This window comes from Microtus oregoni, unplaced genomic scaffold, assembly GCF_018167655.1.
Source record: "Microtus oregoni isolate MIOR12 unplaced genomic scaffold, Mior012 000113F_ref0000058, whole genome shotgun sequence".
Classification (NCBI taxonomy): domain Eukaryota; kingdom Metazoa; phylum Chordata; class Mammalia; order Rodentia; family Cricetidae; genus Microtus; species Microtus oregoni.
The window spans coordinates 653347-665999 of NW_024544742.1; the positions used below are offsets into that span (position 1 = coordinate 653347).

General features: G+C 40.4%; 2 pseudogenes; one reads left to right on the forward strand and one right to left on the reverse strand.

Moving 5' to 3' along the window:
- The first annotated feature begins 2106 nt into the window (after positions 1-2106).
- LOC121443846 lies at positions 2107-3192 on the forward strand (annotated as a pseudogene).
- A 6945-nt stretch (positions 3193-10137) lies between these two features.
- Positions 10138-10229, reverse strand: LOC121443882 (annotated as a pseudogene).
- Positions 10230-12653: the final 2424 nt, after the last annotated feature.

Consider the following 12653-nt stretch of genomic DNA (forward strand, 5'->3'; position numbering starts at 1 on the left):
AAAAAAAAGAAAAAGAAATATTCTGAGTACAAGATGGTGAAGGTCCATCATTTTCAAAGACAATGAATGATATGATTAAATTATAGTTCACAAAATCAGCAATATAGATGACACTATTGACAAAACAAGAGACAAACACAAATATATATATATGTTTCTTAAAGAAGAATTGTATATATATATATATATATATATATATATATATATATATATATATATATATATGTGTGTGTGTGTGTGTGTGTGTGTTTCTTAAAGAAGAACTGTAAGGTTGTAATCAAAATCAATTCCCGAGAAATCACTGGCCATCATGCATCCTGTAACTCCTGTTCCTTCCTTCCTTTTTTTTTTTTTTTTGGTTTTTCGAATAGAGACAGGGTTTCTCTGTGGTTTTGGAGCCTGTCCTGGAACTAACTCTTGTAGACCAGGCTGGTCTCGAACTCACAGAGATCCGCCTGCCTCTGCCTCCCAAGTGCTGGGATTATAGGCATGGGCCACCACTGCCTGGCATGGAGGAAGTCTTATAGAGATGCTACTTCATGGCCTGCTAGACAGCTAGCATACACTTAGGTGAGGACCTGACTAAAAGCCCATTCACCTGGTTGCCTGGGAGACAGCCTAATGTGTTTTCCCACTCAATACAGTGTTTGGATAATAAACAAAAAGTGATCTTCGAGAGATCTTGCCCTACAAGGATGACCCTATAAATTGCATCTGATCATTCCTAGTGACTCCTTTCCTGTCCAGTTAGGGAAAATAATTATCTGTGTTGGACCCACACGGGCTTCAACAATTAACCTATCAACTATCATGTAGGTATCTGAATTCAGGTCATCCACAAAAAGAATATGTGCTGAGCCACCTGCTCAGACACATAAAAGCTTTTATCCAGTAAGTCAAGTCTTTCTCAGATTAATAAACACAAGAGAAACAAAACATAAAAAAGAAAAAGAAGACCCTTATGAAGACGATCAATAAAAATTATGATTTTGTGTATGATAAGTTTTTACCATTAAATGAATACAAATAGCTTGGGCCAAAAATTTATAACTGGACAACTGATAACAAACCAATATTCACAGTGGAAACACTCAAAAAGCTCAAGGGATTATGTATTGATTATACCAACACTTAAGTAGCAAAGATTCAAATTTGAAGATAGCAACAACTGGAAAACATAGAAATGGCAGGAAATGGAAAGAAGCAGGCATCAAAGATGAATAAAAGCAGTCTTTTAACATAAACTTTCCAAAAAACAATAATGACTAGATAAAATTAGAAATTTTCTGAATAAAATTGATGAAGGTCCATTATTTTAAAGATAACCAATAATATATTTAGACTACAGTCAGATTACAGAAAAAGTAGTATAAAAATCATGTATAATGACTTCTATACTTTTTACAATTATACATAAATAAAAAATGTGCACAATTTTTATGAAAGAATTAAGGGGAAGGATATAAAAAGGCAAAAGCAGATGCAGAAATATATAATCAACTTTTAATCAAAAGACCAAAGAAAGCTTAGGCAAGGAAAAGTGTGGTCTCGACCAATGTTACCCAGCTACTTTTGATTATATGTGTACAGAAATTAAATAAAAACAAACTGCACAACTTTCACAAAGTTATCTCAAAGTAACACTTAAACTGTTGTTTCTCGATGGGCGATGGTGGCACACGCCTTTAATGCCAGCACTCTGGAGGCAAAGACAGGAGGATCTCTGTGAGTTCGAGGCCAGCCTGGTCTAAAGAGCTAGTTCCAGGACAGGCTCCAAAGCCACAGAGAAACTCTGTCTCGAAAAACCAAAAAAAAAAAACTGTTGTTTTTGACCTGTAACTAGTGATATGTCTTCCAAAGACAGAAACCTCATGATATAGTTGCTCTCTATGCAAACAGAGGAGATCTATTGTGATGGCTCTCCAGCCCCTTGTGTTTTCTTCTGGTTTCAGATAAATGCTGCTCCACTGATACCCAATCCCAAACAACCTAGAAAAATGTTTTAAGGAGTAGTGGGGGAAGCAGGTGGTTGAAGATTCGTGCCTGAGCAGTGGTCCCGGGGCTTTGGGGAGCCTGAGAGGGAGAGAGCCAGGGGTGCAGGGGACCATGGGAACAGCCTTCCCAAAGAGCACTGGTCCTATGCACCCTCTACAGGTTCTGGGCACACCTGGGGAGTCCCTGGCAGCCAGAAGCAGGAAGAAGAGAGAGTACTTAAGGTTAAGAGTTACTTAAGGTGAACCCCACGGATAGGGCCCAGATATTGAGGGCCAGGAGCTAGAAGTGGTCAAATCGTCAGGGTGTCAGGGAGATAGAGGAAGAGGATGAGAAGTTAAAGGAGCTACAAAATGAGGTAGAGAAGCAGATTAATAAGAGTACAACCCCAGGTAATGCTGGCTCAGTGATCATCTCTTGAGGAGAAGATGGAGGCTGATGCCAGTTCCATCTATGTTGGCAATGTGGACTATGGTGCAACAGCAGAACAGCTGGAAGCTCACTTTCATGGATGTTGTTCAGTCAACTGTGTTACTACAGTCTGTGACAAATTCGGTGCTCCTGCCAAAGGATTTGCCTATGTAGAATTCTTAGACAAAGAGTCAGTGAGGACTTCCCTGGCTTTAGATGATTCCCCATTTAGAGGGAGACAGATTAAGGTGATTCCCATCAGCACAACAGATGGGTTTCCAATGTGCCCAATACCGTGCATGAACTGCCAATTACAGCAGCTCCCAGTCTTGATTCTGGGATCAAAAAAAAAAAGTTAAAAGAAAAGAAAGAAAAACAGAAGATGGAAAAATATTTTTTTAAAAAAGATATACTGTGGAAGGGGGAGAATCCCATAACTAACTGAGGAGGGACCTACTCTTTGTAGTAGGCCAGGCCCAGGGACTAGGGCAGGGGTGACATGTTCCCTCTGGAGATTCAATATAGACACTTCTCAAATGTGCAACCTGCTCCGTTTGCCTGATCCACCTCATTCTCTTTGGGCCTGCTCAAGAGTAGGTGGGCATGGGTGGTAGGAGGGCATTTTTTCAACCAGAGCTCTGGAAGGGCACCAATCTGTTCAGCTTGTTTCCTTCCCTCATCTTCTCCCTGCATATTGCAGACCCTGCCTGCCTTCTCCTGTCCTTTCAGTTCTAGGCAAACTCTGCCTTTCTTTCCTAGGGGCTCCTGCTCTTCAAGATTGTCTGGTGAACTATTGTTTGCTTTTTTGTTTCTTTTTCTGTCTTGAGTGTCTTTCTTTGCAGGTTTTTGTAGCGGAAAGAACTCACTCCCAGTGGATTCTGTGTGAATTACACTTTCCCTTGGAGAAATACACTACTTTGTTTTGGGAAGTTTTGCAGTGTATTTTTGTTGTTGTTGTTGTTGTTCAAGGAGGAGGAAGCTGGATTTTGTTTATTTTTTTTAAACTCATTTTAAAGGAATGGGGTTTGGCCGGGCGGTGGTGGTGCACGCCTTTAATCCCAGCCCTCGGGAGGCAGAGGCGGGCGGATCTCTGTGAGTTCGAGACCAGCGTGGTCTACAAGAGCTAGTTCCAGGACAGGCTCCAAAACCAGAGAAACCCTGTCTTGAAACACCCCCCCCCCAAAAAAAGGGATGGGTTTTTTTTTAAAAAACTGTGTCATGAATAAACTTGTTTATGGAAAGAAAGAAATATGATTTAAAATTTATTTTCTCCTACATGGATTATGGTCCAAGATGTGAATTATGCTCTATCTACCTGACCAACACAATACACTTTTGAGAAATGTCTGCAGATCAGAAACTCCTTTGCCCCTGGAACTAAGCTTCACTGGATCACACCTTTGCAGCTAGTGGCAGGATTACATTAAAAGCCTTCTAATCATGCATCGCTAGAAGATCAATATCATCATTTCCAACCAATTCCTAAGCTATTTGTAATCTTTATAACACAAATCTGAAATTGGAATGCAATACTGACAACTTCTGAAATCTAGATCTTCAGTTTTCTTATCTCTCTTCCCACTGCACACCAAGAGCAGTGCCCCTGTGTGTACTCTGGACAATCAGCATCATATCCTGAATTTCTGGAGACTACCCTGCCCCAATGAATTCATATACAGGGAGGCTCAGAGAATAAGGGCCACTGCCAACATGAACCACATGGACCAACATAACTACAGTCTTGTCATGATCAGTCCAAGTCATAGCAGAAATGATAGTTCAATAGATCTGAACACCCAACACTTACCACGGTATAGCTTGTGATCTTCCTTACTACTCCTTACAGCAGAGGCAGAATAGAATAATGGAAAGAACCCACAAACTGTCTGCCACTAGTACTCCTGATTTCTAACCCTTACCAGAATTCCTCACAGGCTAGGCCCACCCAGCTGTGCCTCACAATATGAGCAGCTCCTCTATCAGTGATCAAATGACTCAGATGGAACATTCCTTCCAGTTCTGCCCTCCCTGCCCAGCAGACAGGGACCTAGTTTAAAAGACTGTATTTAGTACACCTTATTCCACTCTCCTACAGCACATCCTGTTTCTCATCCAAAGCACAGGGTCCTTTCTGTGCACATTCCATTGTACACTCACTTTCCAGTGCAGCCATCCCACTGCCTCAGAGACGGGAAATCCTGCAGACAAACACAGGTCACATTCATAAAGTAATCACTGTTCCTGTGTAACTGTGTTTATTTTGTAAATGTTGTTAAACAAAAACAGACCATGAATTAAAAAACAATCAGGATCATGTTAGGGCTTGCAGGGAGCAAAGACAATGTGAATTTGTTTTACTTTTAATCTCAAAAATTCTTTTGAAAAGTTGAAACAGGCTTTATGACCCTGTGCTCCAGAGACTAGGGATTTGTATTAGAGCACAATATATATTTCTCATGTATTTTCCCTAAAGATGAAGATCTTATTCCAGAAAAGTAATGGTCCTGTTAAGCAGGGACACAACATTTTACCCAGATCATCTTTTTTTTTTAATGGTGAAAAAGTGTATATATTTATAATTAGCCAGCTGGGCTCAGTTTAGATGCAGATCATCTATTTTGGATAAACTACTGTAAATATCTCACATTAGCTTTCAAGATAAGGTCAGTCCATACCCAGATTTCCATTGTCTGTGGACTGCAAACAATGGTCAATGAGGACAATCACACAGCATCACAATTGACTACCTGATTCCATATTAGTAATCTCAGTTGACAGAGGAAAGCTCTTAACCTCAGGCTAACCTCTCACTTCCTGTACTGTGTCTACACTAGCTTCAAAGTTGGTCAATGAGTTCAATCCTTCTAACAATCCCTCTATATTTCTATGTCCCCAGTAAAAGTCAGAAAGATCAACAGACACTCATTAACTGCTCTATTTTTCTTTCTAACTGACTAGTGAAGGACAAACCTGGAAGGAGTTGCAGGACTGTCGTCCCAGAACTGGGCAGCAGAGGCAGAATTAGGTGTTCAAAATAATTCTCAATTTTTTTTCGAGACAGGATTTCTCTGTAGATTTGGTGACTGTCCTGGAACTAGATCTTGTAGACCAGGCTGGCCTTGAACTCCAAGAGATCCCCCTGCCTCTGCCCCCCCCAGGGCTGGGATTAAAGGCGTGCACCATCACCGCCCCGCAAAATAATTCTCAATTACACAGCATGAGGCAGGCCTAAAGTATAGGAGACATTGATCTACATAGAATTCAACATAACTTGAAAGAAATGAAACGAAACTATTAATGACTTAGAAACATTGGATAACAGAAACAAATAGAGATAAGAGCAGCAAAACACTTAAAGAAAGTATTTGAGCCGGGCGGTGGTGGCACACGCCTTTAATCCCAGCACTCCGGAGGCAGAGGCAGGTGGATCTCTGTGAGTCTGAGGCTAGCATGGTCTACAAGAGCTAGTACCAGGACAGGAACCAAAAAGCTACAGAGAAATCCTGTCTCGAAAATCCAAAAAAAAAAAAAAGAAAGAAAAAGAAAAAAAGAAAGTATTTGAAACTGATACCAAAAAGTGATTTTTAAAGTGATGATAATAATGCACTTTTAGATGGGCAGTGTGTCTCAGGGCTTTAATCCCAGCACTCAGGAAGCAGAAGCAGGCAGATCGTTGTTAGTTTGAGGCCAACCTGGTCTACAAGAGCTAGTTCTAGGACAGGCTCCAAAACTACAAAGAAATCCTTTCTCAAAAGACCAAAAAAAAGGTGCACTTTTAAGATTAAATAAAATTTTCTATATTGACTTTAAAAAAGAGTAGGCTCTTCCCTAGGAGAGGGGAGGTCATTTACAGAGATAGATTGATGGTGCCCTTATACATATGTTGACTTCTGAGATCTGTAACCTGACACATAGAGTTAGGAAATGGCCTGTTTTGCAAATCTCCAAGTCGACATAACTCTGTCAAGCAAGACTGATCCTATTTCTTACCAAATTGAATTTCTTCCCAAATTACATATTGAATACAATGCTCATCAAAATCCAAGAAAAATTCTTCAAAGACTTCAAATGAATGGTATTCAAATTCATATAAAAAAAACAAAAAAAAAAAACAGGAAAGCCAAAACAATCCTATACAATAAAAGAACTTCTGGAAGCATCACAATCCCTGACTTCAATCTTTACTACAGAGCTACAATACTGAAAACAGCCTGGTATTCTTGTAAGAAAAGACAGGAGGAACAATGGAACCGAACAGAAGACCCAGATATCAACCCACACATCTTCAAACACCTGATTTTTGACAGGGAACAAAAAAATATCAAATGGAAAAAAAGAAAGCATATTTAACAAGTGGTGCTGCATAACTGGATATCAACATGTAGAAAAATGAAAATAGACCCATATCTATCACCATGCACAAAACTCAAGTCCAAATGGGTCAAAGAACTCAACAAGAAGCCAGCCACACTGAAACTTATAGAAGAGAAAGTGGGAGTACACTTGAAGGCATTGGCACAGGGACCCACTTCCTAAATATAACCCCAGCAGCACAGACACTGAGAGAAACAATTAAATGGGAGCTCTGAAACTGAAAAGCTATTGTAAAGCAAAGGACACGGTCAACAAGACAAAATGACAGCCTACAGAATAGGAAAAGATCATCACTATCCCCACATCAGTCAGAGGTCTGATCATTAAAATATACAAGGAACTCAAGAAATTGGACATCAAAAGAACACATAATTCAATAAAAAAAGGGAGTAAAGACCTAAACAGAGAACTCAACAGAGGAATCTAAAATGGCTGAAAGACACTTAAGGAAATATTCAATATCCTTAGTCATCAGAGATATGCAAATCAAAACAACTCTGAGATTATAACTGACACCTGAATATGTGGCTAAGATCAAAAATACTGATGACAATTTATGCTGGAGAGGTTGTGGGGAAAAAGGAACATTTCTGCATTGCTGGTATGAATGCAAGCTGGTCCAGCCCTTTAGATGTCAGTGTGGCAATTTCTCAGAAAATTAGGAAACTACCTTTCTCAAGACCCAGTAATACCACTTTGGGGTATATATCCAAAGCATGCTCAATCGTGCCACAAGGACATGTGCTCAACTATGTTCATAGCAGCTTTGTTTGTCCTAGCCAGAACCTGGAAACAACCTAAATGCTGCTCAACTGAAGAATGGATAAGAAAAATGTGGTACATTTACACCATGGAGTGCTACACAGTAGAAAAAATAATGACATCTTGAATTTTGCAGGGAAATGGATAGAACTTGCAAACATTATTTTGCATGAGGTATCCCAGACCCAAAAAGACAATTATCACATGTACTCACTCATAAGTGGTTTTAAAGCACAAAGCAAAGAAAGCCAGTCTACAGACCACAAATCCCAGATCTTAGACAAAAATGAGGATGCTAAGAGAGACTTACAGAGTTCTAATCTACATGGGAAGTATAAAGTATAAAAAGACAAGATCTCCTGAGTAAACTGGGTGCATGTGGACCTTGGGAGAGAGTTGAAGTGGGGAATTCAGAGGCAGGGAGTGAAGCAAAGAAAATTGTAGAGCTCAATAAATACCAATAAAAAAGATCGATCATATTTGCAGAGGATGGTTGTCTAATTGCAAAATCAATGTTCCTTGACTCAAGATAACCTTCCTAATCTGGACACCCACATAATGTGGTCTGTGTTCAATCATATAACATTAATTTACACATGCTGGGCAATTACAAACCTCTCCTGCTACCACATTCAGGCCCTTTTCCACAGCGGTTGCTCCAACAGCTGATTGCCTATGCTGTGCCCCCGCAGTATACACAATAATCTATTCTTCCTATTGTGGTCTGAGGAGAGAAAAAAATGCTCCATATGCAAATCTTTTTCCTGCGACTGCATTGGGCAGTCAACTACATGCCTCAAATGCATTATTTTATTTTATTGTTTTTTTTTTTTTGAAACAAGGTATCTCTGTAGCTTTGCTGACTGTCCTGGAACTAGCTCTTGTAGACCAGCCTGGCTTCAAACTCACAGAAATCTGCATGCATCTGCCTCCCGAGTGCTTGGATTAAAGGCATGCATCACCACTAGCCAGTAAATACATAATTTTAATTCTGTGAGTTGGTACAGTCACTTAAGAACTTTGAAGGTGTAATATAGAGGACACTCAAGGTTGCCCAGGAAAGCAACAAAGAGGGATGAAAGCCACCTGAGTCAACATAACAGAAGTTGTATCAGAAGCAATATTTCTATCAGGACAGAAATGCAGGTCTTCTAGAATTAATATGCCTTCCCACTTAGAAATCACATCATACACTTAGGAGATTAATAAAGAAAAGTATCTTTAATGATGTTATGCATTGATCTCTGTCCAAAGCTCAAGGGACAGAGGTTAAATAGATATTTGCATTAAATATATGATGTTATTCATAAGTATCCCTTAGGATAATGATCCAGATTATACTCTGAACAATTGAAATAGAAACAGGCAACTTGCCAGTCTAAATATATAGGCAAAAATATTCTCAGAATATTTTCTTAAGTATGCCCATGACCTATTACAGCAGGTCATTCTTCTCTGACAGGGTTCTAATGTGAAGATCACAAGGGGGGGGGGGGGAGACTGGACGGGATAAGTAAAAGATAAAAAAGATAGGTTGGGGAGGTGTTGCAGAAGATAAGTCCCAGCCTAGTAACCTTCTTAAGAAAAATAGCTCCCAGTACTCAGGAGGCAGAGGCAGGCAGATCTCTGTGAGTTCGAGACCAGCCTGGTCTACAAGAGTTAGTTCCAGGACAGGCTCCAAACCAGAGAAACCCTGTCTCGAAAAAACCAAAAAAAAAAAAAAAAAAGAAAAATAGCTTCTTAGCTGAGCAGTGGTGGGACACGCCTTTAATTCCTGCCAGGAGATCTCTGTGAGTTCAAGGCCAGCCTAGTCTACAAAAGCTTGTTCCAGGACGGGCTCCAAAGCTACAGAGAAACTTGAAAAACCAAAAAAAAAAAAAAAAAAAGGAAAAAAGAAAAATAGCATCTTGCCAGGTGGTGGTGGCTTATACCTTTAATCCCAAGACACAGGGAAAAGAACCCTGTGCCTCTCTATGAGTTCAAAGCCAGCCTGGTCTATTACTTCCTAGGGGGAAATGAAAGAATTACATAAAGTCAGCAGAAACTATGATACAATGAGACAAATTTAGGGAGAGGCTAGTCCAACAATTCTATACAGGGTATTTTGGAATCTTTGCTATGTCTAGAATGGCCTTGGTACTGAGAACCATAGCTCCACATGGTGGGAAAGGTTGAGTTGTCAAGATCTGAAGCAACCCCTCCACAAAGGCCTGGGCACCAGACCATTATGGGCTCTCCAATGCACATTCCTGGTTTTAGAGAAGGAGCTCTGTTTTAGTATCAATACATCAGTTCCTTAGGGAAACTCACAGGCTTATGTCCCAGGCTGTTACTAGGTCAGCAAGAATGTCCCTCCTCCCTGCCTGAGGTCCTAAAGGAAAGCCTTGATTGATCAGGCCAGTCATTCACACAACAGTGTTTTACATTTCAAAAATATGTCACCCGGTGTAATTTTGGTCTTCTGACAGAACTATGCCTCTCTCAAAAAGAAAACTGGAACTTTATGGCATGCCAGGTCTTAAGGTTGGTTGTGACCTGTAATGTCTCCTTGAGCAGCTTGTTAACAGGTCTATTTTTTGATATTTGGGTGGGTCTAGTGATTTTTTTTTATTTTTCTTTTTTTTTTCAGGGGCCATGCTAGTCTTCCTGTATCGTTCCAATTTTAGTATATGTGCTGCCGAAGCAAGCACGATTTTTTTTTATTTTTCAAGACAGGGTTTCTTTGTAGCTTTGGAGCCTGTCCTGGAACTCACTCTTGTAGATCAGGCTGGCCTTGAACTCACAGAAATCCACTTTCCCCTGCCTCAAGAGTATTGGAATTAAAGGTGTGCACCGCCACCACCCAGCAGTGACTTTTTATTTTTAACTCAGTGATGGCTTCTTTGAAATGGTTTGGAGTCAAATATATGGACAATCCTGATAAACAATGTATACCTGGGCATTCTAATCTTTACCAGCCCTCATTAGCATAGACTCACAGTTTGGGTGTTTTAGAAGCATTTCTCCCTCTGATAAATTCTACTTTGTGAGACTTAATTATTTCATAAGCATTGGTCAATCTATTGTATCAACAATTCTACTCTTCTACATTATGACACAGTAGTGGAGAGCTACACGACATGTGAGGTGCCTTTGATAACGTCCACAAATTTAAATATAGATTCAGATTATATTTAAAGCTTAAATGCAAAGTGCTCGATATCGAGAAGATACTGGAGAAACGAGGCTTCTCTGAGTTTGGCAACTTGTTTCCATGAATGCAGGAACCCTGTTGAAGTTGACTAGGAAGGTGTTTGTACACGCAGCTTCTTGCTCCCAATATTCTAAGCAGATGAAGCCACAGGGCAAAGTTATTCAGAGGCCTGCCCCTAGGTCCAGGAGTTACCAGGGACCATGAGGGACTTCACAATACAGGGAATGTGGCGGCGGGTTCCCACCCAGACCCATGGAGGTAACAACATAGTGTTTTCCGCACCTCGTCCTCTGCTCCTCCCCATCAGGAGACAGCATTCCCTCACTCACCATGTTGTGCTTCTCCATTTTCCCAAAGTTCTCAGCTCATCGTCTCCCCGCAACAGCAACTGCACCGGAGAACAGGAATCCACTGGCGCCAGCTCCTCTTCAAAGCCAAGACTGAAGGCGGCTGCCAGGAAGAGACCTGCACTGCTTCTGACTGGCAGGTCACCTGGAGTGCTGATTGGCTAGTGAGTCCTGAGTGGCTAGAGCACCGCCCATAGGGGGGTACAGTGTGCTTAAAGAGACAGAATACTGGCTCCTCTCCATTCCATTCACCCCAACAGAGAACTTCTCCAGATCTGAGAATACATGCATTTAAGAGCACTGGCCCTGGCTACTAAAGCAATCAATGTCATCTTCTTGCACTCCTAGGAACTTTCCCTTTTCCTTCCAGCACACTGTGTGACTTGTATGGTGCACTGTGCTAGGCGGGTGGAGCAATTTCCTATCCCACAGATGTAAGGATGCCTAGAATACTAACAACTAAAGAGTTTTAAAGTTACAAAATGAAATATATGTTCTGTGGCTTCACTCTGAGGTCAGATGAACTGGAGGTACTTTTTACATGGTTTTCGCAGGGATTTCACACAACAGAAAAGAGAAAAGCAGGAACCAGGTCTCAATCAAGATGATTGGTCTTTTCCCCATCGGAAAGCTGGATGATGACTCCATTGTTTATGGGCTTTATTCCTGAAATTCGAAGCAAACTCCAGGCATATGAATAATAATAAAAAGGGTAGTGTTCATGGAAATTTGAATATGTAGAGAATAATGGAGCTAGAAAGAATGTCTTCATGAGCACTATTGTTAGCCAGCACTTCTTCCTCTATAGTCAGGTGAATAAAATATACAGCTGCAGTATTTAAGATTCTCTACATGACCAAGACAGGTAGAATGATTCTCACCATGGATGTAAAAAGTAGTCTTCTTAGAATGTCTCGCAAGCTGTGGTCCACTTAACTTAAGAACAGCTGCATACCAATGGCAATTGAGGAATCCAATAGCTTGCTTCTCAGCCTTTTGTCTAAGATCAAGAGAAGGATCCAGTAGTTGTTCTGCCCACAAGGATCTGTGACTCAGCTGGTTTTAAGTATTCACCAAAATTACAATGACTAATGCTAGTAAAGGGATGAGTTTGGTAGCCAGTGCCAGAGCACAGAGGCAAAAAAAAAAGATTTTTCTTCTTCAAAATACTTTTTATGTGACTGCTGCTGCCAGAATGTAAGATGCTGATTAAAGTTGGGTCATAGTCTTTGTTTGATTCAGTTTTTTGGTTTTTTGTTTGTTTGTTTGTTTTGTTCTGTTTTGTTTTTTGTGATTTCAAGACAGGATTTTTCTGTGTATTTGTAGAACTCATTCTGTAGTCCAGACTGTTCTCAAATGTAGAGAATCCCACTACCTCTGCTCATGAGTGATGGTGTTAAAACTGTTCACAGACATGGGTGGGAGAGATGGCTCACTGGTTAAGTGTGCAGAAACACCAAGCAGCTTAAGGTGGGTCCTATCATCTCAAATTATACAGATTAATGGAGGATTTTCTCATTTCAAAAACCTTTAAGTAAAATGTCCCAGGTTTAATCAATTCTTTGTGTATTGGA